This window comes from Coptis chinensis, chromosome 3, assembly GCF_015680905.1.
Source record: "Coptis chinensis isolate HL-2020 chromosome 3, ASM1568090v1, whole genome shotgun sequence".
Taxonomy (NCBI): domain Eukaryota; kingdom Viridiplantae; phylum Streptophyta; class Magnoliopsida; order Ranunculales; family Ranunculaceae; genus Coptis; species Coptis chinensis.
The window spans coordinates 43925999-43932072 of NC_141458.1; the positions used below are offsets into that span (position 1 = coordinate 43925999).

General features: G+C 39.6%; 1 pseudogene; it reads right to left on the reverse strand.

The window, feature by feature from the left end:
* Nucleotides 1-3077: 3077 nt before the first annotated feature.
* On the reverse strand, nucleotides 3078-5344 carry LOC147509732 (phosphate transporter PHO1 homolog 8-like; annotated as a pseudogene).
* Nucleotides 5345-6074: the final 730 nt, after the last annotated feature.

A 6074-nucleotide genomic window follows, 5' to 3' on the forward strand; every position in this document is an offset into this window, starting at 1 on the left:
GTTGTAACCGGTTAGCCTCTACAGTGGTAGGCTCTTGGTTTCTATTTGTTATCTAGTAATATAGCAGGTGTAGGGCTACCGGTGGGGTAACTATGGCATAGTTACCTTGTTATCAACCACTTCTTGCTTGAATCCGAGTGGTGATGGCCTTTATCTCACCTACATTTTCATATTCATTACTAGTATTATCGGTTACCTCAAAGGCTGTGTTTGTTGTTTTGGGATTAGGTATTAAGTGACACGGCAACCAGCCTTTGGTTTGAGAGGCGCTATCTGAGCCAAGCTGTTGGGTTAAATTAGGGGATTGTGAGGTTTGTTGGTTAGATTGAGCCATGGTTTGGAAAAGTTTTGGCTCGCCTTGAAGGTCTCAAGGCCGATCGGTTGTGTGGGTGTAGTAGTCGCGGGTGGTGTGGCTGGAACTATTTCCGCGTGAATTATTTATTGTGGTGGATTTTTGATAATTATTATTGACCGGAGCGATACCTCTATTAGCATTATAATTATTAATTACCTTGACCTTGTCTTGACCTTGGCGAGGTTGCATAGTTGTTATAATTATTAAAATTCCCGACTGTCCTTGTCATGGTGGAGCTTGGTTAAAAGGCGTGCGTTGGCCTAACTTTATATTGATTATTGTACCTTGAGGGTGTGGATTTTGTCTCCAATTAGGTTCACTATTAATGGAACGTTCGCTCATAGGCTATAGATAGGGAGCTCGGATGCTCGTATTCCAAATGAAACTATGGACTAATTTCTCTTACATTCATGACGGGGATTGGCTTTGTGTGTACAGAAATGGCCTCTACCTTTTGTGAGTGGATTCATTAGAGTTTTAAGCTCGGATCTGATTTAACCTCAAACATCTTGGTAAACTTTAATCGTTGAAGAAGAACTAGCGAGCTTTGCGCGAATGGTCACCCCTGCTATTCTTTCGCTTTAGCTTGGTCCTCTAAAAATTTATAAGCCCAAGCTCCTTTGCTTGGTTAAACTACCCCATTCATTATGTCAGGACTTCTTTATGGTGGTGTAGTCCTTTGAAAAAGGCACGAACTAACTGCCTTTCGCTAAGTTACGATGTGGACACTCTATAAGAGATCGGGTGAAACCATTCCAAGCCTCAAAAATGATTCATTGAGGATTTTGTCGAAAAGAAATGGATCTTGGAAAGCATCTCATCCTGCCTTTAGGGGTGGGTAAAAATGTTCCATGTGTAAATAACAACGTTTAGCCCTACAATAAGTCTGAACCAGCGGTACACACTTTCGGTCCGACCGAGATTGTCTTTTCTTTCGGTAACCAACCTATCTAGGTCGATAGTTTGTCTGGGATTGTGGTCTTCCCTCTAGTTGCTTCTGTGACACCTTCATCCCTGTCTAGTCGGACCTGTCTGGGATGGCAGTTTTTCTCAAATCTGTGAGGTCGGCCTTCCCTGTCAGGTCGGTCCAGTCTAGGATGAAGGTTTTCATTATACTTTCTTCCGTGATGCCTTTTTTCCCTGTCTGGATGGACCTGTCTAGGATGGCAATTTTCCGTAAATCTGCGAGGTCGGCCTTCCCTGTCAGGTCGGTCCAATCTTTGGCGGTACACACGATTAGCTCTGACCGGTGATTGTCTTTGTCTATCCCTGTAACCAGCCTGTCTAGGCCGGTAGTCACCCTTGGCCGGGTGGTTGGTATAATTATACCACTTCTCCATGTTTTGTTGCTCTTGTCTGGGATGCCCGCCTTCCCAGTCATGTCGGACATATCTCGGATGGCAGTCTTCCTTAAAATTGCTTCTCAGAGGTATATCTTCCATTTTAGATCGGACATGTCTAGGGTAGTAATTATCCCTGCCAATCCGATTCTCCCCATAAGTATGGGTAATCGGGTCATTACTCTTAGAGTGTGCATTGGTTGATTGTGTTTGAGAAATAACACGTTGTTGAGGACGATGAAGTGGATGTTCAAGACGGTCCCATACACTGGAATGGTCTGCGTCCCTTCGTGGTCGCTTGATGTTGTTGAATTTGCAGCCTCGTCCACCGGCCTTTGCCTTTTTGCCAAGTTCCTTCTCAAGTTCCTATTTTAAATTTTTGACTTGTCGTAACTCATGCTCAACCGTATTAGGAGTGGTGGTAGCGGAGGCGGTGGTGGTGGCGGTGGCGCTACTACGGTTGGATGTTGAGAATTGATCTTACCACTAGGAGCAACTTGATTGTTCAACGGTTCTTGCATTGGCCGATTTGAATTTCGAGGGTTGCAATTCCTATTAGCAGGAGGAATATGTTGACTATTTGGTCTGCTTCTTGTGCTTACCATCTTGATTGTTTCATGTGATAATGAATTCTAAATTCCCCATAGACGGCGCCAATTATGTTTCGGCAATAAACTACTTCAACACAACGAGAGCAATGGTAAAGAACACACTAAGAAACAGAGGAATTTGATGTTGGGGGAGATGAAACTGAACCAAATAATGGCTGCCTACGTACCCAAGATCTATTCTCTAGGGATCAAGTTTCCACGTAGTTCCTTATGAAAAATAGTTTGGTATTTATATAGGTAGAGTAGAGAGTCCTTGTAGCTCAAGTAATCTTGTTGCTTGAGTAATTGTAATAGAATATAACTGTCAACTGATAATTATATCTTTGATAAGAAATGAATCTGGACATAAATCAATGTACATTAGTGGAAAGCCATGTGGCTAAGGTTCAGCCTTAGACACATGAGTTAATGGGCATGTACATTGATCCATGATATTGCGAATTGGGCTTTAGCCCTGTTGATTAAATGAATAAAATAGAGACCCCTACTAATAGATGTTTGCCACGTAGGTGGGGGTCAAAACAAATGCCTTGATACAACCACATTGACTGTGAGGTTTCAATCAGTTGCCTTCTGACTTTTTACAAATAGTTTTTTTTTAACAAGGTAACCGGTCTATAGGTATATTAGCCAAAAAAGGTTGCAAGTCTAATGTAGAAGAGCCACCTACTACAAACAAAAACAAAGCAGAAAACAGTAAATATATTTCTAATGAGTTGTTGCAAGGACATTACTAGACTGTTCAATAAAAGCAGTTGTTTGGGTAGAAGCTCACTCATCTTTGTCTTCGTTCTCATCGTAGTTAAATGGAAGTGGTACAGACTTGAATGCACGATACTTCCCGACATTGTTCAAGTGCTCATTCTCCACGGTCGGGTTAAAATTTTGAGCTTCTCATAAAGTACAAATGAAGACATAGAATTCGAATACAAAATGAGAATATATATTGCAAGTGATGAAATGAAGTTGAGTTAACAGAATTTCTAAATTGTCACACCTGAAGAAATTCCAAATGCCACCGACGAATGATCTCGAAATTGGCAACAATTGTAATTAAGGCTTGTGGATGAAGGGGAAGATAAGCTGGAAGTTCAAAGATACCGTCGCATCCAAGCAAACCTCTTGAGGAGGACATTCAAAACCTGCAATTTCATAATGTTGTTCGAAGCATTAAAATGTAGTCCACACATCAAAGAAACAAGCATTGCAATCATATTTGTAAAACCTACCATGGCACCATAGTATACATTTTTTCCGGGAGACAAGGAGCTTGTCTCTTAACCATCGATTCTTAGAATGTCGTTGTAGGAGGCCCCGGTCAATAACTATGTCCGATGTAAGTACTCATAGTTCTTTGCAATAGCTGAGGAGGTGAATGTCATTACTTTCCAAGTGAGTGTATTTTGCCCTCTTGTAAGTTGTTCTCATGCTGAGGCGCCTATAATAGTTGTAAAGTATTTCAAATTGTTGTAACCACAGTATTTCGTCTTTCTCCTCATACAAGTGCGAAGGCAATCTGCCATGAAGAGGAAAACCATAGTTAATGCTAACTCATGATTATGAAGTTAATTTGAAGCAATGAAACACATATTAACCTGAAAAAAAGCCACCGGTATGGGATTCTAGCTATGATGAAGTTAAATGTATGCATTACACCGGAATCCTTGCAAGTATTTTGCCTATGTTTGAAATCTCCCCAACCATAATAGCGGATGTAGAACTTCGAGACTCCTAATGGCCTAGACACGAAGCGAAGAATAAACAGATCAGTTATGTCTTTAAAAATATATTAAAGAAATGAATTACACACTTAAAATTTAATGTCATATGTTGAACCGAGGCGGCTAGTAATCTGGTCGACCAAGAAAAAGTCCGGTAATGTAACCTAAATCAAGGAAAAATGAAAATGTAATGTTCATTATCCTTTCTACGTTGAGTTGTAGAAATTGTTGATTTAAAGTTTAGTTCAATATTTACCTTATATAGAGGAGCACGAATACTATGGAATGAGGCGGTGGAGTAGGAAGAAACGACTTGAGCGGTATATAAAGTTAAATGGGCGATTTGTTATGAAAAGTACAAAAGCATTGGGGGAAAGTCACCGTTAATTAAGTAACACATATCGGCCAAGATATAACTTGTAAGCGACTATATAAACTGCACAAGTCTAGCTTCAAATCTTACGGTAACTAATCTAAAGGCATTTAACTCTGTAAAGCCTCGTAATCTTTGGTTTTGGGGTCCATCTCCATGTCCAAGTTTTGATGACACACTACTGCGAGAGCAAGTGTCGCCAGAAATCTTTGAAAACAGACTATGAGGGGCAACCTCATATATCAAGAATAAATTTGCTTCTTCATATAGTTTTAATTTAGGTTGATAAGTTCTTGATTAAAAGGTTAGTTCATAAGGGTAGAGAAGCTTTTTTCTCTCATTATATGCACAAGGAAATATTGAAATAAGAAAGAGCTAACCTCATCAGAGCTACCGAGATAGGAATTATCAACCATTTTTAAATATGACCTTGAAGCATTTCTTGAAGTGATCTGTAGCAAAGGATTAGTTCCTGTCTCAGATGTATAATTCTGTGTCAATGGGAAGATATACTACTATAAAATTATGTAAAAGGCAGAAAAGTTGGTAAAACCACAGCAGAGAACAGAGGATATACTACTATAAAACAAGTATACACCTTTCCAATAGATTATCTGCATATATGAAACCATTGCATCCAATAGATTATCTGCATCTCCTTTTTTCAAAATAAATCCATTGGATACCCCAACTGATGGCTCCCTACTTCCAGTGAAATCTATATTGCAAATTGAGCTGCTACGCACATCATCACCTGAGCCATTTGGGATCCACAGATAATCATTGCAACTTTGTTGGAGAGATGGACCAAGTGCTTTGTGTAACTCGCACTATGTGGGAAAGTTTAAAAATCCATGCAAACTTTTCTGATTAGTCACCTGACCAGACTCCGCTTCAAATTGGTGGTCCACCATCTCATAATAAGGGAAAATGTTCATACCCATGTTAGTGAGAGCAGAAAAACTATGTTCATTGAAGTTACAGTGTGAAAAAAACTCGTAGATTTTCCTCTAGACCAAGGTCAAGGTCAGTGCATCAAGTCCTATCATATCCAAATGGTTTTCATTCCCAACCTGGTTTTGATTATATGATATTGCAGTAGTATCCATGGTTAGATCTCCAAATCCAAATGCCATTATGCTATCAATATTGTTACTTTGAACTTTGAAGATAATCTTGACCAATAAACTGGGTTTTCAAGTTTTTCATCCAAGACCGAACACAAGTAAGAGGTAATAAGCTAATTTTGGTGAAAAAATAAAAAAAAACTAGAACCACAGGACATCACTTATTCAGTGACTTGTTTTTTCTACATTTAACATCACTTTTAAAGCGGTTTCATATTTTTTAATTTTCAAATCGTTTTTAAAGTGATCCAACTGTTTAGAGAGAATTGAATGCTCCCATTGTTTACCCAAGTGGTCAACCCACAAGCTGCCATTACTGCTATTCATCAAAAGCAGGACCACAAGCTCCGGACAATTAGCTAATTAAGACTCTTAATCATCTTGGTGCGCACTAAACATTGGACAACATATTTAGGTGACGGAGAGTAAACAAGCCATTTGGGCCACAACAACTATTCGAGTAGATATGGAGTGGGGACGCACCTGGTTTGTCCAGAGCTCCTTCAGAAAATGGAGGTGGATTGTGCGGTCTGCATGCTGCCACTAA